Raw genomic sequence first — 26,313 nt, 5'->3', positions numbered from 1 at the left:
GAAGGTCCTAAGAAAACTGTCTGTGATCTCTGTCCCTGTCCCGGTAAAAATCTCGGACTGTTCTGGTCGGCGCCAGTGACGTCACACTGTGCGACCTTCCCTGGAATTCCCCATATTGTTGCTCGGCCCCCGCCAGGAGGAAAGGATGGCGGCGAGAAGGCGGGCTGATCCGCGCCATCCGAATCCTCCGCATGGCGCTGCGAGTTTAAGTTCACATTTCTAACCTTTGGCTTGGCCCTTAGTGCCTTTGTTTTTAAAGGGCTTAAGGGAAAGGGAATTAACTTAGCCTCAGGCTCATTCTCCATTTGAATAGACCTAATAGCTCCTTGAATGCCTTTTAAAAGGTCCTCAGGGGGCCACGAACTCTGGCCCATATATTTAAAAAGACAAACTTCTAGAGCTGTCCATGTTTTCTGTATATTTTCAATGCCTCCAGGTAATTCATTAGAAATACAAACTTTCTGTAACTTCCTTCCTAATTTCTCCCAAGTAAGTAAATTTGGAGATTCCTGTTCACAAAACCAAGGACAATATTCACCTACAATCTTTAAAAATTGTAATAACTGAGTTTTCTTTATCTGTTTCCCTTTCTGATTAATTATACTGTCTAAAATAGTCAGGTACATTTCCTTATCAGAAGAAGTTGAATTTCCCATTTTAATTAATTTAACGTCTCTTTCCTTCAATAACTCCAGGTACTTTTGTGACCCAATGTCACTTCTTCCTTTATCTTTATCTTTTTCCTTTATTTCTTTATTTCCTTTTTCCTTATCCTTATATCTTTTTTCCTTATCTTTATAGCGCGCTCCCACTCAATCTAACTAATCTAGAATGCCCCCCTCGTGGGCGCCAAATCTACCACGCGGCCTGCGCAGTGGTTTCATTAATGAGGTTCTAGGCATAAAGTTAGTTAGACGAGATCGAAATAAAAACACAAGACTCAATTACCTTAATTCTATTGCTAGGTCCGAGACGGCTCCCCTCTCTGGTTCGCTCCTCTAGCCGCCCAGCAGGGCAGCAAGGATTACTCAGGGCTAGCAGGAGAGAGAGAGCGAGCACGCCGGGGAGTAGCCTTTTATTAGGGAACCAGAGATTCAGGGGAGAATTCCATCCAATGAAGGTTGAGGGGGGGCTGCACTCCAAGGTCAGGGTCAGCGATTGGGTCCCCGGGGTCAGTGGTCAGGCACACCCCTACACGGATGGGCTCTCTCATCAGGAGAGGGACGGGAAAAACTTCGACATATGCCAAAGTGCCTCAGACCCTCAACGGGAGGCACCCGATCACGTGTGAGAATGGCGCCCCACATCCCTCCTTTTGAGTTTTCTTTCTTTCTCTTCATTAGCTTGGTTAAGGGTTTATCAATTTTATATGTATTTTTAAAGGACCAACTTTTTTAAAAAAATAATTTTTAGTTGCCAATGTATTTTTTAAAATTTATTTATATGTGGTGCCTTTATATACCAAACTCAGGGCCTCACACATGCCAAGCAAGTGCTCTATCACTGAGCCACACTCCCGCCCCCAGCCTTTGTTTCATTGATTTTTTTGAATTTTTTTTTGTCAATTTCATTGATTTTGGCTCTGATTTTAATTATTTCCTGTCTTCTACTCTTTTGGGTATTGCTTGTTCTTCTTTTTCTAGAGCTTTTAGATGTAATTATAGGTTATTCATTTGGTTCCTTTCTATTCTTTTAATGAATAAGCTCAATGCAATGAACTTTCCTCTCAGAACTGCTTTCACAGTGTCTCAGAGATTTTGCTATATTGTGCTGCTATTCTCATTTACCTGTAAGTATTTTTGTATTTCATCCCTGATTTCTTCTGTTATCCATTGGTCATTCAATAGCATATTATTTAGTCTCCAGGTGTTAGAATAGCTTCTATTTTTTCATTGATTTCTAATTTCATTCCATTATGATCTGATAGAATGTAAGGTATTTTTTTTTCCTATTTGTTAAGAGTTGCTTTGTGGCCTAAAATATGGTCTATTTTAGAGAAGGGGGGGTGGGGGGGTGACGAGCAACTTGTGTAGATTGATACAGCAGGAGTGGGAGCCGTTTATTGTAGGACTGGAGAGGTATTTATACATTCCACACAGCTTATCTTAATTAACATAAACTAGATACAGCAGTCAACCAATAAGGAATCTCCACACTTAATGGCTCACTGGTATTACCTCATAAACCACTCCCTCTGGCAAAATGCCAGGCGCCATCCAGACTTGTTTACAGACCCTAACATTTCTCTGGCAAAATGCCAGGCGCCATCCTGACTTGTTTACAGACTCTAACATTTAACTATGAACATTCCAGACTCCTTCTCTGACATTTCCTCCACTGTTGTGTCAATAGATTCTATTACTGAAGTATCATACACATACATACACATACATACATATATAAATGTATATATACCATATACATACATTATACACACATATATATAAAGTAAAAATTTAAAAGTTAAAAATAAAATAATACAAAAGAAAGTTGAAATATACTGATCAAACATACTAGTCCTCAAAGTACTGATCCATGAAAACTAACTGGCTTCAAAAATGCTAGAAATGAGAAAAAAATATGAATATGTATAAGTATCCATGAACCATTCAGGTCACAATTAAACAGAATAGAGATGAAAGAAATAAAAATTAAAAAAAAAAAGAATCTTGATGAAAAGTTAAATAATTGTTTCCTTTGGAGTTCCAAAGATTCTCAGCTTCCCTTCTCAGCAGTGTTGGGAGGGGTGGGCTGGAGTGTAATGCCTGCTCCACCCTCAGGGTGTGGTTGCTGGAGTGTGAAAGGAAATTCCACAGGTGGAGATCCTGGAGGTGAGGTTTAGGCTTAGGTAGACTACAGGTTCTTCCTTGAATGGGGATTAGTTTGAAGATTTTAAATCAGTTCACTTTTGGGGCCCAGCAAATCCATGCTGGAAGACTTCACCCCAGGGATTGCCCCTGGATTCCACTCATATGGTGGAGAGCCCAATTCTTATTCCCCTCTGTCATCTGAAGACCTCATGTTTCCTGGTCTCTACTTGGGTTCAGTCTCCAAACTCAATCTCTCCCATCCTGCCCTTTCAAATTCCTGGCCAGGTGTGTCTCTCCCAGCCAGTCCTGCAAGCTGCCAAATTGGAGAGCAAGGTGGGTAGCTGGGTGGATTTCCATGATCAATATTCTCCTGTGTAAACTCCTCTCCATGTTTAATTTTCTCCTAGTCACTTAGACATACTCTGTCATGCAGTGTGGGTTTGCCAGGCCTGTATTTCAGGCCAAACTCAGATTTTCCAGGATTTGATTCCCCCAGCTGTTGGTCCCCTGCACCATGGCTACAAAATTGTTCCTTCCTCTGTCCTCCACAGGCAGACAGGAGAAATGCAAATGCTTTCCTGCACAAGGATATTGTGCAGCACAACTTTCATATTAGTCTAGCTGTGTCTTCAACCTCTAATCTCTCTATACCCAGACACACCTCAGGCCTTCTAAAAATGCAGGTTCCTTTAATTCCCTCACCCCTCCACTTTCTGGCTGGTGCCTCTGGCAGTGATAGCAGCAGTAGTGCTGGGCATTTCTTCCTTATTTTATTATATCAAATTTCCCGAGTCCCAATCTGCTTTGAATATCCAATATTAAATCCCAGTAAAGTCCCACACACACACCTTTTTTTTTTTTTTTTTTTTTTTTTTTTTTTTATACTCACCTTGCTGAGAAGTTGCCTATTTGCTTTCTTGGTTTCACCCCACAGAGCAGCCAGGAAAGTGACTTCCTCTATTCCACCATCTTGAAAAAACCTACTTCATTACCTTTTATCACTACTGAACAAAGTTCTCATATTAAGCTATCTCCTAGGCTATTTATTAATTAGGTATCTTCTTGTAGCTCAATCAGGTGTATTGATGATAGTGGGGCATAAAGAGCAAAATATGGTAAATTCAAAGAAAATAACCCCTTAGAAAGAGAAAACAGGTATAGGTTTGCCAGATTTACAATGAAAAATACAGAATACCCCATGAAATTTGAATTGCAAATAAACAATGCATACATAGTTTTTAAAATGTAAGCATGTCCCGTGCAGTTTTTGAAACAAACTAAAAATATATCTAAATATTACATGGGCATAATTATATTAAAAATTTATTCACTGGTTTTCTAAAATTCAAAGTTAACTATGAATCCTGTTTTATCAGGCCACCCTGAATAGAAAGGAGTTCCTAAGATAGCTGTGGTTTGGGTTGCCAGTATATCCAGTGGTATGCTGGCAAATGTCTCCAAAAAAACAAGTTAACTAAATACCTGAGAACCTTGATTTGAAGTGTTTTCTGATTCTCCATGATGTAAATACTCCCACTGTGTCTGATCTCAAGCTGCCATGGTAATGTCACTCTACATGGAGTTGATAAAGATGCTCCGTGGCACATCATTATATAATATTGTCCATATAGATACAAAATAACCTCTAGAACATAGATACTAGTAAAATGATTAGGAAGCAATGAGTTTTGAGTTTGAGTTATATTTAAAGAATAACATTTAATTGTAAAGTTTTGTACTTTAATATTTAATAATGGCTAGGTTAAGTGAATGAATTGTGGAATTCCTGCAAATTTAATCATTGACTCTTGCAAGCTGATAGGAGCTGGCCATAACTCACCACTAAAAGTATATTTCAGGAAAAAAATGGTTTGCTAACTTCAAACACTGTTTGAGGGTGGTGGCAGAATAGAATTAGGACTGATTAAAAAGATCGGTATTGCATGTGCCTTATAATCTTTTATATTCCTTGAACTGTTATAAATTTGAGATGGGAAGGATTTATATTATTGTAGCATCTCTAATCAAATTAATATTTAGCACAGTATAAAGTCTTAATGAATAAAGAGGAAAATAGCTCTCCCTATGAAGTGGTTTTTCAGAAATGACACAGCAGAACTATGAAGTACTCTAACAAACTTTCTGCCATATCAGTAACAACTCATTTTCTCTTATCAAGTGTTGAACATTCTAAGTATGCTTGTATAGCCACCAATTTCCCAGAACTACAGGGTTTTTTGTCACATTAAAGTAATGTAGGTTGTAAAATTCATCACTTGGCAATTTAGTTGTGTGTTTTGCATAAATTTAGGTAAATTAAAACTAAAAGTGCTCTACCTGACACCACTTCTATGTTGTAGAAGGTAAAGAGCACCAGAACTCTCTTTTATGGTGAAAAAAAAAAATGTGACATTTGGAAAACAATTTGGTATTAGACAGAAAAGTAAGCAATTTTGAAGTGCTCAATATTTAGTACCAGGATTTGCAATGCTTATTTCCTAATCAGCCCTTAAACTTTTCCCTTTGTTATATCCTTTCAAATCCAGCACATCTTTTTCTGTTCCTATATTTTTGAAACATATGAAATGAGAAAGTGGAGGGGGGACATAGGCTCATATAATTGTTTAACTTGACATTGGCATTACTGAAGGAAATTAACAAGACAATTAAAATATGTGTTAATCAGGGATGGGATTGTGGTTCAGTGGTAGAGTGCTTACCTTGCATGTGTGAAATACTAAGTTCAATCCTCAGCACATAAAAAATAAAAATAAAGACAAAAAAATTAAAAGAAAAAATGTGTTAAGTCTTCATCAGTTGAATTTTCTGTAGTTCAAGAACTTCTCTGCCCTGCAAGAGCTACTTACAATGCTTATATTTAAATTAAAATTCAATTTATTAAAGTAAAAAATGTTAAAGCCTAGTTTTATTAAAGCATTGAGTTCAACTAAAGAATTGTGTTGTTTTTCATTTATAAATAAAATAATTTTGCATATCTTATGAAAAATCAAATAAACTTAAATTAATATTCCTCTAACAGTTTAAATTTCCTTGAAAAAAAACACATTTATAAACTAATTTAATGAATCTACTTTAAACCAGTGGTTCTCAAGCTTCTGGCCAATTTACAAAAAAACATAAACTACTAGATGCCTCCCTTGGAATTTCTAATACAGTAGGTCTGGGGTGGTCCCCGAAGTAGGCATATGTAATATATTTCCAGATGATGCAGATGATACTGCTCAGCAAGCCATACTTTGAGAACCACAACCTCTATCATTTAATGCAATAAGTACAGATGTCAGTATCTGACTTCCTTGAATACTTCAAACATCTTGTGAGACAACCAAAGAAGGTACATGAACAAGATCTCTCCTAGTATTTAATTCTTTTAAATATAGTTCTCTTAAATATCCAAACTCAAAGTCTTCTACACATGCTTCTTCAAAATTTAAAAATATAATAGTATTTATACCTTTCAGATAAAAATCCTATGTCTAGAATACCAGATTCTCTAACAAGATAGTTTTTACAAACAACTTAATTACAAAATGTGCAGGGTTCACCCCAATGGTTGCAAAATTTATAGGCAGAGTTATCACTTTTGATAGACTGAGGTTATTAAGAGAAGGTTTTGGACCATGAAATAATACCTTGTGTGAAAGGAAGATTCAGAAACAAAAGTCATAAGAAAATAAAATGAGTTTTACTTGCAAATTCTTTCAAAGGAAATTGCCTTGCCAAATTAAAAAATATAATACTTTATTTAAAAAATTTATTAGTATTAGCTCAAGATAGAAAATATGCACTTGTTTTTCACATGATTATTATATCTGCAAGAATCATTTCTATCTGTACAAGTCAGCTATGCAAATTTTAAAGTCAAATTTGATTTTGTTCAAGAATTAGAAAAATATTTTGTGTTTCTTTAACTGTGATACATGATGTGGCAGCAAGATAAGGGATTTGTTCATTTTCACTTGTTGAGCCAGGACATGAGACATGGGTCCTTCATATTTCCAGGTTAAATCTATCTATGCTACATGTGGATATGCTAAGCCTTTTGTTGTTGTTGTTGTTATTGTTGGGTTTTTCAAAATATATTTTTAAATTTTAAATTGTCACAGTGATTTACATATTTATGGTTATGGTGTGACATTTAAATACATGTACACAATGTGTAACAATGAGATTGAGGTAATTGTAAGTCCTTTCTTAAAACTGGGTATGGCCAACTAAGTAAATGAGGGTCCCTGAATCCACATTCTAGCTAGGGCTTTGTTATGCAACTCCACAGCACCACAGATCTCTTGAGCATCTTCCACTTCTAATCATATTCCAGTGCTCTGGCCTGAAGCAGTTACATTTCTGCACCTTCATCTATACTACTCTTTATAGTGTAGAATGAATGATCAAAACTTGCTGATTTCACTGAAAAACTAAACCATAAACATTTAGTTCAATAGCAAAACCACAAACAGTATATTAATCAAAACAATAATTTTATTTTATCTTTTGAAAAAAAATACTTTATTTGTAACATGATTTAAGAAGTATTCTTTTTTATTTTATTTTTTTTTTGTAGTTGCAGGTGAACAGAATGCCTTTATTTTATTTGTTAATTTTTATGTGGTGCTGAGGATAGAACCCAGTGTCTTACGCATAGTAGGCAAGAGCTTTGCCACTGAGCAACAGCCCCAGCCCTAAGAAGTATTCTTAATAAGTCTATATCAGAACACAAGATTAAAGTTTGAAAGGGTTTCACTTGTCATAATTGGCACTTTAATGTTCACTTGATTTTTTTAAAGCTTTTTACATCCTTGAAGAGCCATTATATATAAAAGGATCATAGCACTTCTGAGTACACTAGAAAGCTTGATATCCAGACATACCATATATGTTGCCTAACCGGGAAGAAAGTAACCCTGATGCTGTTTTGATAGTAAAGATCAAATAGAATACATGCTCAGCAATTAATAAGCAAAGAAAAACAAGAAACATTGATTAAAACATATATCAATTGAAACACAAATATCTTTCTTATTAACAGGAGCAGGAGCTGGTAGATAAACTTGCTAGGCAGATTGAGTTGTATCTCTTTTAAGTCAAAGCCTGAATATGTTAACAAATAAATTAAAAATATTTGTACTACTATCAAATTTACCAGCTGTCAGTTGCTAATAAGATCTATTTCCATATAAGAAAACAAATACTTCTTTTAGATGACTTAGAACATTATTAACTATCACACAATACTTTTTTAGGAAACTTAGAAGAAAAAGAGAAGTATTGTGTTGTTAATTAAAATTAAAGAAATCAGATTGTCATGAAAATCCCTATCTCAGTTCACCAGCAAAGAATGAATCAAAGCCTTTGAGGCTGTAATTCTCATTAATCCAAACATTTCTGTGCATAGGCATTAACCATAGTGGAATGATGTGTGATATGATTGATTCACTAATTTGGCAAGAAATTGGGTGTCTCACTTTTCTATCCTGAAATTGGTTCCCAGAAATGAAATTCAGGCAGATACATTCTTAAAATTGTGGAATTGAAGAAGAGATTTCAGGAAAAGCTCTCTGGTTTAAAACTTGAGGAAACTAACATTGTTCTGTTCTCTTTTTGTAATTAATATTGACAGTGTGAATGAGGAACTAAAAATGAAATGCTATTGAAACTGGTGCAATACAATGCTGATAGCCAAAGAGGAGAATACTGGAAAATCAGGTTTATTATAAATATCTCTGAAATTATTATTTTTTAAATCTAAAACCCATATTTTTTTTTGCAGATTCAAGCTCAATTTTATTTACTAGGTAATATAGAAAGAATTTCAAACTTGATATTTTTTTTCACATTCAAAGTGACAATATTAGTGTACATTAATATTGTTTTTTAAATCATAGTAGAAATGGTTAATTGAAATCTATTGACACTTAAAATTCTCAAATATCACTGGAGTTTATATATATATGTTTGCCCAGAATTCCTTTTGTGAACTTAAGAGATTTATAAGCAAACCTAGGAGAGTAAATTATAAAAGGTTATGTTACCAAAACATTCACAATGAAGAGAAAATCGAAAGACAAACAACAGTAAAAAACAGGACTAATTTTGATCCAAGCCAAAATAATGTACTTCAAGACTAGTGTTTTAGAAATCAAAATCATCAGAGGTTAGCTTGCTATGTCAATTTGCACCTAAGTTTGTACAGTGTTTTCTGCTATTATTCTTTATTGTTTTGCAAGTTCCATGTATGCATATGACCTGATACTTTTCTTTTTTTTTTTTTATTGTTGGTCATTCAAAACATTACATAGTTCTTAATACATCATATTTCACAGTTTGATTCAAGTGGGTTATGAACTCCCAATTTTACCCCGTATACAGATTGCTGTATCACATCAGTTACCCTTCCATTGATTGACAAATTGCCTTTCTAGTGTCTGATGCATTCTGCTGTCTGTCCTATTCTCTACTATCCCCCCTCCCCTCCCCTCCCCTCCCCTTTTCTCTCTCTACCCCTTCTACTGTAAATCATTTCTTCGATTTGTATTATCTTGTCTTACCCCTCCTTTCCTCTTATATGTCATTTTGTATAACCCTGAGGATCGCCTTCCATTTCCATGCGGTTTCCCTTCTCACTCCCTTTCCCTCCCACCTCTCATCCCTGTTTAATGTAAATCTTCTTCTCAAACTTTCGTCCCTACCCTGTCCTTGTTTACTCCCCTTATATCAAAGGGGTCATTTGGTATTTATTTTTTAAAGATTGACTAGCTTCACTTAGCATAATCTGCTCTAATGCCATCCATTTCCCTCCAAATTCTATGATTTTGTCATTTCTTAATGCAGAGTAATACTCCATTGTGTATAAATGCCACATTTTTTTTATCCATTCATCTATTGAAGGGCATCTAGGCTGATTCCACAATCTTGCTGTCGTGAATTGTGCTGCTATGAACATCGATGTAGCAGTGTCCCTGTAGCATGCTCTTATTAGGTCTTTGGGGAATAGACCGAGAAGGGGAATAGCTGGGTCAAATGGTGGTTCCATTCCCAGCTTTCCAAGAAATCTCCATACTGCTTTCCAAATTGGCTGCACCAATTTGCAGTCCCACCAGCAATGAACAAGAGTGCCCTTTTCCCCGCATCCTCTCCAGCACTTATTGTTGTTTGACTTTCTAATGGCTGCCAATCTTACTGGGGTGAGATGGTATCTTAGGGTAGTTTTGATTTGCATTTCTCTGACTGCTAGCGATGGTGAGCATTTTTTCATGTACTTATTGATTGACTGTATGTCCTCCTCTGAGAAGTGTCTGTTCAGGTCCTTGGCCCATTTATTGATTGGGTTATTTGTTATCTTATTGTCTAATTTTTTGAGTTCTTTGTATATTCTGGTTATTAGGGCTCTATCTGAAGTGTGTGGAGTAAAGATTTGTTCCCAGGATGTAGGCTCCCTGTTTATCTCTCTTATTGTTTCTTTTGCTGAGAAAAAACTTTTCAGTTTGAGTAAGTCCCATTTGTTGATTCTAGTTGTTAACTTTTGCGCTATGGGTGTCCTATTGAGGAATTTGGAGCCCGATCCCACAGTATGTAGATCATACCCTACTTTTTCTTCTATCAGATGCCATGTCTCTGATTTAATATCAAGCTCCTTGATCCATTTTGAGTTAACTTTTGTGCATGGCGAGAGATAGGGATTCAGATTCATTTTGATGCAAATGGATTTCCAGTTTTCCCAGCACCATTTGTTGAAGATGCTATCCTTCCTCCATTGCATGCTTTTAGACCCTTTATCAAATATAAGATAGTTGTAGTTTTGTGGGTTGGTTACTGTGTCCTCTATTCTGTACCATTGGTCCACCCACCTGTTTTGGTACCAGTACCATGCTGTTTTAGTTACTATTGCTCTGTAGTATAGTTTGAAGTCTGGTATCGCTATACGGCCTGATTCACACTTCCTGCTTAGTATTGTTTTTGCTATTCTGGGTCTTTTATTATTCCATATGAATTTCATGATTCTTTTATCTATTTCTACAAGAAATGCTGCTGGGATTTTGATTGGCATTGCATTAAACTTATTGAGAACTTTTGGTAATATTGCCATCTTGATGATGTTGGTTCTGCCTATCCATATTTTTCCATCTTCTAAGGTCTTCTTCTATATCTTTCTTTAGGGTTCTGTAATTTTCCTTGTATAAATCTTTCACCTCTTTTGTTAGGTTGATTCCCAAGTATTTTATTTTTTGGGGGGATATTGTGAATGGAGTAGTTGTCCTCATTTCTGTTTCAGAGGATTTGTCGCTGATATACAGGAATGCCTTTGATTTATGCGTGTTGATCTTATATCCTGCCACTTTGCTGAATTCATTTATTAGTTCTAATAGCTTCTTTGTAGACCCTTTTGGGTCTGCTAGGTATAGAATCATATCATCTGCAAATAGTGATAATTTAAGTTCTTCTTTTCCTATTTTTATGCCTTTAATTTCTTTTGTCTGTCTAATTGCTCTGGCCAGTGTTTCAAGGACTATGTTGAACAGAAGTGGTGAGAGAGGGCATCCCTGTCTTGTACCAGATCTTAGAGGGAATGCCTTCAATTTTTCTCCATTCAGAATGATGCTGGCCTGTGGCTTATCATAGATTGCTTTTACCATGTTGAGGTATGATCCTGTTATCCCTAATTTTTCTAGCGTTTTGAACATAAAGGGATGCTGTACTTTGTCGAATGCTTTTTCTGCATCTATTGAGATGATCATATGGTTCTTATTTTTAAGTCTATTGATGTGGTGAATAACATTTATTGATTTCCGTATATTAAACCAGGCTTGCATCCCAGGGATGAATCCTACTTGATCATGATGTATAATTTTTTTGATATGTATTTGAATCCAATTCGCCAGAATTTTATTGAGGATTTTTGCGTCAAGGTTCATTAGAGATATTGGTCTGTAGTTTTCCTTCTTTGAAGTGTCTTTGTCTGGTTTCGGAATCAGGGTGATGTTGGCCTCGTAGAATGAATTTGGAAGTTCTCCCTCTTTTTCTATTTCCTGAAATAGCTTGAAAAGTATTGGTGTTAGTTCCTCTTTAAAGGTTTTGTAAAACTCTGCTGTATACCCATCCGGTCCTGGGCTTTTCTTAGTTGGTAGTCTTTTGATGGTTTCTTCTATTTCCTCTATTGTTATTGGTCTGTTTAGGTTGTTTATATCCTCCTGGCTCAATCTGGGCAGATCATAGGACTCAAGGAATTTATCTATGCCTTCACTATCTTCTATTTTATTGGAGTATAAGGATTCAAAGTAATTTCTGATTATCTTCTGTATTTCTGAAGTGTCTGTTGTGATATTGCCTTTTTCATCCCGTATGCTAGTAATTTGGGTTCTCTCTCTTCTTCTCTTCGTTAGCATGGCTAAGGGTCTGTCAATTTTATTTATTTTTTCAAAGAACCAGCTTTTAGTTTTGTCAATTTTTTCAATTGTTTCTTTTGTTTCAATTTCATTAATTTCAGCTCTGATTTTAATTATTTCTTGCCTTCTACTTCTTTTGCTGTTGTTTTGCTCTTCTTTTTCTAGGATTTTGAGATGAAGTATGAGATCATTTATTTGTTGGTTTTTTCTTTTTTTGAGGAATGAACTCCAAGCAATGAATTTTCTAAAACCCATATTTTTTTATGTTCAGAAATATCGACAAATCACTATTTTCCATTTAAAATAAAACCAGCCTTTGCTTCCAGTGAGACAAAATTCTGTAGTAGGCACCAGATTTGAAGCTGACAGCTAGAAACAGAAGAAAAGGGATCATTCCCACTTCCAAATTAAAGAAGTACTGAATTATAAAGGAATTCAATAACCAAGATATTTCTGGTGGGTTTTTTTTTTTACTTTTTTTTTTTTTTTTAATTTGTGGTGCTGGGTCTGAACCCAGGGCCTTGTGCACACTAGGGAAGTGCTCTACCAAGGAGCGACATCCCCATTCCCACAATCATGTTGAAAAATTCTTAAACCTATGCCCTATGTGCCCAGTCCATGTGTGTGGGAGTGTAAGTTTGTTTCTTGTATTACTGTTCCTGCTGCTCTGTTCTGCTCTACTTTTCCCTTCTCACACCCCCATAATCAATAGACCTAACTCACCTGTCTTAGCAACATGCTTATAAAGCAAAATTGTTTATATCCAGAAATTAGATAAGACTCAGACTGGGGAAGAGGAAGGAGGAGTGGAAGGAAAGACAAGGACAAGGGGGCAGAGAGTGGAGAACTGGAGCTGCAGAAAGGGAAAGGCAGGGAACTGAGCCCAGCAGTAGTAGAGCAAGTCCATCCACACTGCCTGGTACCTGAGGGCAAAGCCACCACCAGAACAAGGCTGGACACTTGGATATCGTGTGTGTGTGTGTGTGTGTGTGTGTGTGTGTGTGTGTGCGTGCGCGCGCGCCCGAGGGGGAGAAAGTGGTAGGGAGCAGTGGGAGATCTCATCCCAATATGGACTGCACAGAATCAATGTGAAATTGCTCTAGTAGCCCAGCAGAAAGAGATGCTCTAGTCCTATTTCAATATGTGATTTTGATATGGTGCATACTTCACCTACAGTTTGGTAAAAATATAAAGAAAAATGGGAGTGTAATTCTGGCAGTTGATGATTTTTCTTACATCCCAGCACCTCCATTCATTTATGTTACCTGTCTATCCTCTGCTCTGAACATTAAAATGTTCAGTAGGAGAATCATATACTTCAGTAAGAAATACAATCCCAAGTATTATATAGGAGCCTTATAAGGGTGTGTAAAGTTTACACATATCATACCCTGGACCGCTTTTATTGATTTGAGTTTCTCGGCTATTTACATTCTTGCATTGCCATGTTTTTTTTTTTTTTAACACTTATTTGTTATGCCTTTTGTTTAAAGATAAATGCTTATTATAAACACGCTTTTTGGAAGCTGAGCACACTTAAGATGGTTTTAAATTAGATTTTTTAATTGTGTTTGCTATTTGTTTTGTTTAAGCCTTCCTGCCAAAGAAATAAAATACTTTTCAATTGCAAAAAAAAAAAAAGGAAAGAAAGAAAGAAAAAAATGGCATGAGGAAGTATATTCTTAGAGATATGGTAGTAATACCAAAAAACTAAAAGTAATAATGAATAGTGGTCATTTCCAGAAATGAGAGTCAAGGTAGAAAGAGGCAGTACAAGGGGAAATCACACTTTTATTGTGAGCTATTATCTGCTAATATTTTTTTGTTGGTGTATTAAAAATATGCATAATAGTGGGATTCTTTATGCCATATTCACATATTCATATAACATAATTTGATCCTATTTACTATGTTAGAATTTTTTCTTATAAAATGATTGGATGTTTTTATCATGACAAATATCTAAATGTTTATTTTATTTAATAAAAAATAAATAATTTTCTACATTTTTAAATTTGAAAAACTTTTTAAATTTGAGAATTCAGTATTAAACATTAATCTATTAATGTATGCATGCTATCTTTGACTTAAATCAACAATAAGATATACTACAGATAATATAGAGAATCAAATATTTTAGTAAATTATTTAATTTCACCCAAATGAACAATATTCAATAAATGCCCTATTTTGAAAAGCATTTCTCAGCTAGGTACAATGATGCATGCCTGGAATCTCAACCACTCAAGAGACTGAGGCAGGAAGATCATGAGTTCAAAGCCAGCCTCAGTAACTTAGCGAGGCCATAAGCAACTTAGTGAAACCCTGTCTCAAAATAAAAATAAAAACGGCTGGGGATGTGGCTCAGTGGTTAAGCACCCCTGGGTTCAATTCCCCTGGACCAAAAACCAAAACCAAAAGAGCATTTCTTGATTCAAAGTCATCTGAAATTATTATTATATTATATATATAATATGACCTATATTATATTCTAAATGTTTTAATTTTCTTTCCATATTCAGAACTTTAACATATCTGTAATTTATGTCTGTGATGTGAAATAGGAATTTGTTGAGAGCCGTCCATGGGCTGTATGTGGACTATATTGCCAGCCCAATGAATAGGATTATCTGGGAACTTCCAGTGGACATTTCCTCTGTGTAAGACTGCCCAGATGCACTGTGAGCCTTATTCCACTCTGCCTGGTCCCACACAGCACCAGAAATGGAGTAACCTGCTAACCACCCAGCCTCACAACCCCTCTGAGATGGGTGTGACCTGCCAAGATGCAATCAACCTGCTGATTGCAAGACACCATGAAGCAAGACTCCACCCTTGAAACCTTATCCCTGCCTTTTCTCTACCCTCTTAAATAAACCACCGGAGACATTTGTTAATTGTGTAGCTCCAGATCTTGTGTGGACTGGACCTAACAGAGACTCCAACTTTTGAAAAAAAAAATCTTTCTGACTTTGTCTTTTGTTCTTCACTAACTATTCCAGACCTTAATTTCTAAGGAGACTTATCCCTCTGAGCAGACAAGAATTCCCTGGCAAGGCACTGGCCAGCCCAAGACAGGAATCTAATTTTATTTATTCCATGTAAGTCACCAAGAACTCATTTTCTATTGACAGTGATGAAGAAAAGGAAGAGAATGTCCCACAGCCTTAGGAAGGCCCAGAATGTGATCAGATCATGGGATAAATGTTTCCTGAGCCCAAAACTGAACCCAAGGCCCAACTGGTTGACAGTCTGTCCTACTTTGGAAACTGAGCAAACTGGGTTTTTTAGACGTCTTTAAATATCTCTCATTTTCTGCCACTGTTGCTATCCCTGTCAGGGATTCAAGGTCTATGGGCTCTTCACAGGTACTGCTTGATGGAGCCATTGTGCTCTTCCCATTTTTAATTCACTTTTGTTAAAATCCCATCTTCTTGGGGCGGAGGGGTGGGAGGGAAAGAGAGGGGGCAGGGGATTAGCAAGGATGGTAAAACGTGATGGACATCATTATCCAAAGTACATGTATGAAGACACGAATTAGGTGTCAACCTACTTTATATACAAACAGAGATATGAAAAATTGTGGTATATATGTGTAATAAGAATTGTAATGCATTCCGCTGTCATTTGTTTTTTTTTTAAATCAATTTTAAAAATTTTAAAAAAGAGGAAAAAAACCCATCTTATAATGTTCCTGTCTTATTCACCTTTGTGTCCCCAAGCATTTATTATACTGCTTATCTCATTCTACACAGTAAATATTTCTTGTGGGAGTTTATTAAATGCATCAGTTCCTTTGTCCATAATCATCTGTGAATTGCAATGCTCAGAAAACAATTAGACACAAGGGTATTTGCAGTCACACAATACACGCCAGAGCATACAGTCCTCAAAGTAAGAGTAGAACATAGAAACATCCTGGGAAATATTTTTGTTTTGATATTTTAATGACCAAGAGGCAGGCAGTGGGAACAGAAGCCTTCATTTCTATGGGCAAAATCTCATGAATTGACTATCAAACACTTAACATCAGGAGATGGGCAGAGCATGTACAAACTGAACACGTTTACCAATGACCTGTAAAACAATGATATCTATCTACCAATTCAACACCTTTATCAAAGACCTATAAATGGATAACATCTATGTTTTGTAAAACACCTGGCATCCAGTAGGAACTTACTGAACTAGGTCAAAACGAAAACGTGTGCATTAAAAGATACCTTTTAGGGCTGGGGATATAGCTCAGTTAGTAGAGTGCTTGTCTTGCATGCACAAGGCCATGGGTTCGATCCCTAGTGCCACAAAAAAAAAAAAAAAAAAAAAAAAAACTTTAAAAAGTGAAAAGACAAACCACAGATTGGAAAAGATATTCTCAGCACCTATTATCAACAAAATACAGTATAAGAGAATTCCTGCAAATCAATACAGAAAGTGCAAACAGACCAATAGCAAAGTAGGCAAAGGATTTGAACAGGCAAGTCACTAAAGAGAAAGCCCAAAGTCATTTCATATTTGAAAAAGTGCTTGCTCTCACTAGCAATCAGGTAAATACAAATCAATACCAGATACAATTTTGTACTCATAATATTGGAAAAAATAAAAACATATGACAAACTAAGCATTATTAAGAAATTGAAGCTAAAGGAACTCTCATGAAGAGCTAGTGGGAGCATAAGACTGCAACCACTTTAGAAAGCCATTCGGCTGTATTTAATAAGGTTAGAGATTTTCATAGCTTCCTGCCCTGAGTATATACCAAGGAAACTCCCACACATGGTACAAAAATTAAAATATAAGTTTCCATTAGCAGAAAAGTGAATAACTGAACTGCAATATATTTTCAAACAACGAAGTATTATACAATAGTTAAAATGAATGAACTAGACAAGGTCCATGTATCAATACAAATAAATCTTCAAAACATCTATTATGTGAGAAAGCAAAGTGCAGATGAATTATAAAACATTCATGGGTTCTGTAAATCTCTGCAGCTTGTTAGGGTGGGAATGGAAATAAGGTAAATTTCAATTTTATCTGTTTTATTTTCTTATAAAAATATGAAATAAAGATGATAAGAATTGGCAAAGCTGGGAGAAGGTATACATATGCATAACACAGAATGCCTTTCTATTTTCTTCTGTCCTCTTCAATTTTTTTCATCAGTGTTTTGTAGTTTTTGTAGTAGAGATCATTAGCCTCTTTGGTTAAAGTTTTCCCAGCTATTTGTTATAAATGGGATTGCTTTCTTGATTTCTCTTTCAGATAACTGGCTACTGATACACAGCAACTGTATTGATTGTCATGTGTTGATTTTGTATCCCACAACTTTGCTCGTTTATTTATTAGTCCAAATTGGTTTTTTGGTGGATTGTTTAAGGTTTTCCATAAATAAGATCATATCAGCTGCAAACACTGACATTTTGACTTCCTGTTTTCCACTGTAAATGTCCTTTATTTCTCTCTGTTGCCTGATTGCTCTGGCTAGGACCTGCAGCCTTGTGTTGAATGAAGGCAGTGGAAGTCATAAAAGTGGTGATTCTTGTCTTGCTCCAGATCTGAAAGTGAAAGCCTCCAGATTTTCCCCATTCAGTGTGAGGCTGCTATGGTCCTATTGTCTATGGCTTTTACTATGTTGAGGCATGTTTCTGTTTGGGTTTGTTGTTTAGTTTTCGTTCCTGGAGATGGAACCAAGAGCCTTGTGCATGCTAGGCAACAATTCTACCACTGAGCCACATCCTCAGCCCTGAGGACAGTTTCATCTTTATCTAATTTGTTGAAAAAAAAACTTTTTTATTATGAAGGGATGTTGGATGTTATCAAATGTCTTTCTGAATTTATTGAGATGATTGTGACGTTTTTGTCCTTCATTCTGTTGATATGTTTTATCATGTTCACTGATTTGGATATGTTAAACCATCCTTGAATCTGGGATGAATCCAATGTGATCATGGTGAACAATCTTTTCAATGTACTCTTGGGTTTGGGTTGTTAGCATTCTATTGAGAACGTTTCCATCTGTGTTCATTAAGGGTGCTGGCCTGAAGCTTTGTTGGTTGTATCCTTATCTGGTTCTGGTATCAGGGTAGATACTGATACTTTGCTTCATTGAATGTGTTTGGAAGAATTCTCCCCTCAACCATTTTTTTTTTTGAAAAAAGATTTTATATTATTTATTCTTTAAATGTTTGATTGAACTCAACAATGAAACCTCTGGCCCTCAACTTTTCTTTGATGGGAGATGTTTTATCACTGATTTATTGTTGTTACTTATTATTGGTATGCTGAGGTTTCATATTTCCTTATGATTCCATCTTGGTAAGGCTAATAATGTGTCCAGAAATTTGCCATTTCTTCTAGGTTGTCAAATTTATTGGTATATAGTTATTCATAATAATCTCTAATGATCCTCTATATTTCTATGGTATCAATTTTAATGTCTCCCTTTCATCTCTGATTTTATTTATTTGAATCTTTTTTCTTTTTCTTAGTCTAGCTAAGAGTTTGCCAGTTTTGTTTATCTTTTCAAGAACCAGCTCTTGATTTCATTGGTCTATGGTATTGTTTTTATTTTTTCAGTTTCTATTTCTTTTTTTTCTTTTGTGTGTGTGTGAGTGAGTGTGTGTGTGTGAGAGAGAGAGAGAGAGAGGGAGAGGGAGAGAGAGAGAGAGAGAGAGAGAGAGAGAGAGAGAGAGAGAGAGAGAGAGAGACCTTTGTTGTACCTTCCCTTCTTCTAATTTGGGGTTTGTTCTTATTTTTTTAGCTCTTGAGATGCAACATTAGATTGTTTATTTGAGCTCTTTCTGCTTTCTTGATGTGGGTATTGATTGCTATTCACTTCCCTGTTTGTATTGCCTTGGCTGCTTCCTCTAGGTTTGTTATGTTGTGTATCCATTTTCATTTGTTTCAAGAAGAATTTTAATTTCCTTCCTGAGTTCCACCGCACGACCAGCATGCTGGCTTCATACAAGAGGTTCGAAGCATAGAAGTTAACTAGTGAGATCAAAATAAACACACAAACTCAATTTACCTTTTTCTTTGACCAGGTCTGAGACGGCCCTCCCTCTGGCTCCTGCCTCCAGCCACCTGATGGGGCAGAGAGGCTTACTCAGGACTAGCAGGAGAGAGAGAGAGAGAGAGAGAGAGAGAGAGAGAGAGCACGCCAGGGAGTGGCCTTTTATTGGGGAACAAGAAATTCAGGGGAAAATTTCATCCAATGAAGGTCGATGGGGGCAGCATTCCAAGGTCAGGGTCGGTGATTGGTCTCAGGGTCAATGGTCAGTCACACCCCCACACAGATGGGCTCTCGAACCTGGGGGGGGGGGGACACAGTTTAGCCAGAATGCCTCACACCCAATCAGGGAGGTGCCCAATCATGTGAGAGAATGGCTTCCCACACTGAGTTCTTTGTTGATCCATTGATTCTTGGGTTTTTTTGTTTCTTGAGATAGTATAGTGTCTTGCTGCATTGCCCAGGCTGAGCTTGAATTCCTGGGCTCTAGAAATTCTCCTGCTTCAGCTTCCTGAGAGGCTGGGACTACAGGTACACACAAACACATCTGTCTGATACATTGGTTGTTCAAGAATAAGTTGTTTGATTTTCATGTATTTGTATATTTTTCCAAAAATTTTCTTGCCAATAATTTCTAGTTGCACTGTGATCAAAAAAGATACTTAATACGATCCAATGTTTTAAAAATGTTTTTATACTTGTTTTGCAATCAACATGTGAACTGGCCTGGATAGTGTTCCGTGTGCTGATAAGAAAATGTGTATTCTGCAGCTATTGAGAGGAACAGTCCCTTTGTTGCAGGGGCCCCCAGTCAGAGGCTTGACTCTAGGGGTCCTAAAAGACTGAATTTGGTCACCCACTCACAACAGGAGACTAGTTAATAAAAGAGAGAAATCATGGTAAAGTAAGAAATGAATTTATGCATGATTTGTCCCAAATAGGGAAGACAGGCTAGAAATCTCCCTTCCCTGAACCCACAGAAACATTAAGATTTAAACTCAGCGGGACAGAAACCCAAAATATACATATGTATATCCAGCCTGGCAGTCTTTTGCTAGTTTTTGAGCCCTGCTCCCCAATCTGCTGCCTGAGAATGGGGGAGGCAGGGTAGTGGCTAGTGCAATTCCAGTGGCTCTATCCTTAGGTCTGGCCCAAAGCAGGGGGATGGGAGCTCTGCTCAGAGCCCAGGTTTCACTGTGGGGGGCCTGACCTTAATCCCTTCCCTTTAGCTGTTGTGAAGGCAGTTTGGCAAGTGAATAGCAGTTCCACTTGGTGTGTCTATTGGGGAGGCCATCCTGGGGGCAGGGGTGTGTTTATGGGGGGAAGGGTCTCAGTCATCATCTTACTCTGCCTCTTGGCTAAAAATCCTTAGATGTGAAGTCTTTGTGGTTTGATTCTACTACCTGGTACCTGTTTTTTTTTGTTTGTTTGTTTGTTTGTTTGTTTGTTTGTTTTTGCTGTGAGCATTCATTTGTGGCTATTTCTCTATGAGCTTTTGTTTTGACTGAGTTCTTGGAACCTCGGGGATTCTTGGCAGTCTAAATTTAAGGTGGTTTCTTCCAACTAAATCCTCCAGGGAAAGACAGACCTAGGTCTGATTGCCAGGAGCCTGAGGGCCTGACAACCTGGGCCATTTTAAATTCTTGCCCTGAAGGTTTTTCTTTCCCCAGAGTATCCTAACAGTGCTGTTTGGGAGCTGAGATCTACTGCGAGGGCATTTTGTTGTTATAAATTCTCATAGATGGATTTTTTTCTTCTTCTTCTTCTTTTGCCAACATGAAGGTTTGAGACAATCAATTTCCCTTGTTGCTCCCTAAAGGAGGTGGCTATTTCTGGTTTATACTTACACTGAAGATGTAGCCCTATGGACCCCAGCTTATTTGTGCAAGAGTGGGGATCCTGTCACACTCCCACCTTGTGTGGATTCTGGGATTATGGCCCTGGCCTGCAGTATCCTTCCCTCCCTCTGCTTCTTCTCTTCCCAGCTGAAGGATGACTTCCTGGCAGGGACAGGAGGTATTTTGTCCTTTATGTGCACAAACTTGCCTTCCCTCCCTCACACATATTTTCCCATGCCTGGCACACAGTAGGTGCTTTATGAATACTTCCTGATGACGAAAAGGCAAGCCACATTTGGAATTGCAATGATTATGTGCTAACAAATGTGAAAATGATTCTTTTTTTTTCTTTGAGAAAGGGAACATTTCAACCTATAACCAACAGAGACAAGTAGTAATAAAAGAGGAAATGCGTTTAAATGTTCTTATGTAATCATCCAATTCTCAGCAGGGAGTAGGTCAATCCAGTGTCTTTTCTTTTAGTGACTGACTACCAGATAATTCTGCTCAAAAATTCATTGCAAAATTCAGGCGTGGTGACTGTGATGCTTAATTTAACCAAGATGCTTTGCGACCCGTTTTGTGCAGGATTTGTGCTTAGCCAGAGTGGAATATTATAAGATGAGAGTCCTGCTGGGCATGGTGGCGCATGCCTATAATCCTTGCAACTCGGGAGGCTGAGGCAGGAGGATTGCAAGTTTGAGACCAGACTGGGAAACTTAGTGAGACTCTGTCTCAAAAAAAAAAAAAAAAAAAAAAGTATTGAGATTTAACTCAGTGGTACAGCAATCCTGGGTTCAATCCCCAGTACCACAGTGGGAATAGGGGTGGGGAAAAGATGAGAGCCTCACAAACTAGCTGGGAAACAGTCACATGTAAAAGTGACTAGAACACACTCTCAGGTGATCTCCTAGAAAGTCCAGCATAAAAAGCGAATAAGCACTTAAAAAATCGCTCCATCTCACCAGTAGTTCAAGAGACATGTTTACATAACAGCAAGCATCATTATTCCCAGAACAAATTGGAAAGTTTTTTTTTCTTTTGAATCATAATATCCAGTACTAAATAGAGTTTAGAGAAGTGAGCTCTCAAATGTCAGTGTTTGAAGATCCTTTCAAGTAGATAATTTAACAAAAATTCTTATAAAACTAAAAACTACATACTTCACCCTAGCAATTCTATTTTCACAAGGATACTTAAAGTCTGTTTTCCAAAGATTTTGTTATGAAGATGTTCATTGCATCAGTATTTTTATTTTCAATAGTGAAAAACTGATCAAACTTAATAATAATAGCTAACATTTAATTAAGCATATAGTATGTCCTAGGTACTTGTCAGAGCATTTACATTGTTCAATTCATTCAAACCTCACAAACAGCCCTATGGGAGAGACATTATTACCATTACTATTATTATCCCACCTTATCAATGAGGGACTGAAATGCAAATATGTTAAGTAACTTGGTCAAACCCCCTACATGGAAGAGTTGAGATTTAACTCCAGCATTAGCTCTAGAGTTCTTGTTCTCACCATTCCTCTCCATTCCGTTTCCAAATCCTTCAGTCTAAACAACAAATGAGAAAAATGTTTAAAATCAGTAATGCTCTGTGTAGGGAGGTGGGAAGGAATGTGTGACAGGGAAGAGATGTGTCATGAGGATGTTTTCATATTACTGAGGGTCTCTGACTGGCAGGAATATGTGGTGTCTTTTGGAAGTGATGAAGAGGAGAGAAGACAGAACCACTGGATTATTTATATGAATGACAGCACATTTATGAAAATAATTAAAGTCTGTAATGAACAACTATATTGAGTTGTATTCTAGATTAGATCTTTCGACCCTTTTGACATGATCTATACTGAAAAACAAACATTTTAGCTGGGTGTGGTGGCACATGCCTATCGTTCAGCTACTTGGGAGGCTCAAGCATCAGGATCACTTGAACCCAGGAGTTCCAGACCAGCCTGGGCAATGTGGAAAGACCCCATATGAAAACAAAACAACTTAAAAACATTTCACATCACAACCTTGTCTATCCACTTAAGGTTAAGAGTCAGCTTGCTCCCACCAGTATAGCTGCTGCTAGATTATGTACAGTGGGTGTGTGTTCCTGTCATATCAGCTGATAAATATTTGAATACCATATACATTCTTCTATACACACACACATAAAACAAAAGTTTCACAAAATATTTGTCCATCTTAATAAATGTCATGCATTCTTTTTTTGTTCCTAATCATTTTGTATTGGTGCATTATAATAGTACACAATAGTGAGACTTGTTGTTACAGGATTCTTACATATTATCTTCCTTTCCAGTCCTCTCCATTCTACTTTTCCTTAAAATTCTGCTTGTCAGCCTTTGGTTGATTTCCTCATCCTAAATTAAATCTTAGAAAATCATGGTTCTTGTAATGCTTAAAGTGTCCACGAGAGGGCACCACAATTCTAACCGGACACACTATATCAAGAGCTCTGGGCTGGAATGAGGCAGGAAAGGCAAGGATATTGCCCCTCTCCTGCTCTGTCTCTTTAGTTAGTACATTTATAATTATACATAATAGTGGAATTCATTCTGACATGTTTTGCAATGCACATAATTTGGTCAATTGTATTCCCTAGAATCTCCCCTTTCCTTACCTTCCTGCCCAAACAGAGACCACTGGGGGCCATCAGGGTCTTGGCATCCTGAATCTGAAATAGGAACTGTAGAAAGCTTTACGTGTTTGACTAAATAGGCCAAAGGTATAAATTTGTGAAGTGAGGGGAGGCTAGAATGGTAATGACAGGTCTTGGTAAGCAAAGGTTGAAATTATGGGGAAGTAGAAATAATAAACAGAGGATAAAAGGAGAGGAACATGCAGGGCAGGGCAGCCCACTGATAGAAGACTGCAGCAGAAGATAGCAGTGTGCAGTCCCATTAAAGGGGGAACCCTAGGGCAAAGACCTCAAGGAGCAACCAGGCTCTGCAAGGCCCATTCATACTTGAGCTTTCTTTTTCTGTGTTTCCTGTGGACCCCTCTATTTCATAGTTCCCATGTGTCCTTCCAGTAGACTCTTCTTCCTCTTGCTGACCTATGCAGGACTTGAATCTCTTCTGTTCATTCCTACAAAGTTTACCTGGAAAAAATAATTTAAAAAAAAAAAGATGTTCCCATTGTATTAAATTTAAAAAGCATATTACTTAAGTACCATCTCTTTATAATCTAATTTAGTTTTTTAATATTTTTTAGTTGTCAATGGATCTTTTTATTTTTTAATTTTTTAAAAATTTCTGAACCATTAGTTTATTTATTTTTTGTTATTTTTTATTTTTTACACAAATGGAGCACAACTTTTCATTTATCTGGTTGCACATGATGTAGAGTCACACCATTCATACCTATACATAGGGTAAGAATGTCCATCTCATACCACCATCTTCCCCCTCGCGCCCTTTCCCCTTCCCTCCCTCCCCTCTGCCCAATCCAAAGCTCCTCCATTCTTCCCTCATCTCCCCACCCCCATTATGGATCAGCATCCACATATCGGAGAAACATTTGGCCTTTGGTTTTTGGGATTGGCTTAATTCATTTAGCATGATATTCTCCAACTCCAACCATTTACCTGTAAATGGCATAATTTCATTCTTCTTTAAGATGAGTAATATTACATTGTGTATATATATATACCACAGTTTATTTTTTTTAACTTTTTTTTTAGTTACACATGACAGTACAATGATCTTGACATACATTTGAATCAGATGGGATATAATTTCTCATTTTTCTGAGTGTACAGGTTGCAGGATCATATTGATCACACAGTCACATATATATACACAGTAATAATAATGTCTGTTTCATTCTACTATCCTTCCTATCCCCCCATCCCCTCCCCTCCCCTCCCATCACTTCTCTCTACCTAATCTAAGGTAATACTATTCTTTTTTTTTTTCTTACATCTTCATACATGTATTTTGTATAACAATGAGGGTCTCCTTCCATCATGCATGCATTTCCCCTTCTCCCTCCCTTTCCCTCCCACCCCTCTTCCCTATGTAGAGGTAACCACAGTTTCTTTATCCATTCATCTGTTGAAGGGAATTTAGGTTTTTTCCATAGCATAGCTATTGTGAATTGAGCTGCTATAATATACATTGATGTGGCTGCATTACTAAAATATGCTGGTTTTAAATCCTTTGGGTGTAGGCCAAGGAGTGGGATAGCTGGGTCAAATGGTAGTTTCATTCCAAGTTTTCTAAGGAATCTCCATACTGCTTTCCAAAATGGATGCACCATTTTGCAGTCTCACCAGCAATGAATCAGTGTACCTTTTCCTCCACATTCTCGCAAGCACTTATTGTTGCTTGAACTCTTGATAATTGTCATTCTGACTGGAGTGAGATGAAATCTGAGAGTAGTTTTGATTTGCATTTCTCTAATTCTAGAGATGTTGAACAGTTTTTCATATATTTGTTGATTGGTTGGATATCTTTTTAGTTTCTGCTCATTTCCTTAGCCCATTTATTGATTGGGTTATTTGTTTTTTTGGTGTTAAGTTTTTTGAGTTCTTTATATATCCTGGAGATTAGTGCTCTATCTGATATGTGTGTGTGGTAAAGATTTTCTCCCATTCTGTAGGCTCTCTCTTCACATTATTGATTTGTTTCCTTTGCCGCAAAGAAGCTTTTTACTTTGAACCCATCCCATTTATTGATTCTTGATTTTATTTCTTGCACTTTAGGAGTCTTGTTAAGGAAGTCAGGTCCTAAGTCAACATGATGGAGATTAGGGCCTACTTTTTCTCCTAGTAGACACAGGGTCTCTGGTCTAATTCTTAGGTTCTTAATCCACTTTGAGTTGAGTTTTGTGCATGGTGAGAGATAGGGGCTTAATTTCATTTTGCTACATATGGATTTCCAGTTTTCCCAGCACCATTTGTTGAAGAGGTTATCTTTTCTCCAATGTATGTTTTCAGCTCCTTTGTCTGGTATGAGATAACTGTATTTATGTGAGTTTGTCTCTGTGTCTTCTACTCTGTGCCATTGGTCTACCTGTCTATTTTGGTGCTAATACCATGCTGTCATATATGCAGATCAAACCCAGGGCCTCACACATGCCAGGCAAGTGCTCTACCTCTGAGCCACAACTTCAGTCCTAATTTTGTTTTGAAACGTATAATATATCAAATCTGGAAGGCTATGCATCAAGGTATTAACAGTGATTACAGCTGAAAGATGGCTTTATGAGCAGTTTTTCATTTTT

This window comes from Urocitellus parryii, chromosome 3, assembly GCF_045843805.1.
Source record: "Urocitellus parryii isolate mUroPar1 chromosome 3, mUroPar1.hap1, whole genome shotgun sequence".
NCBI classification, from domain to species: Eukaryota; Metazoa; Chordata; class Mammalia; order Rodentia; family Sciuridae; genus Urocitellus; species Urocitellus parryii.
The sequence above is the reverse complement of the archived record's forward strand: the minus strand, read 5'-3'. Positions refer to the sequence as shown.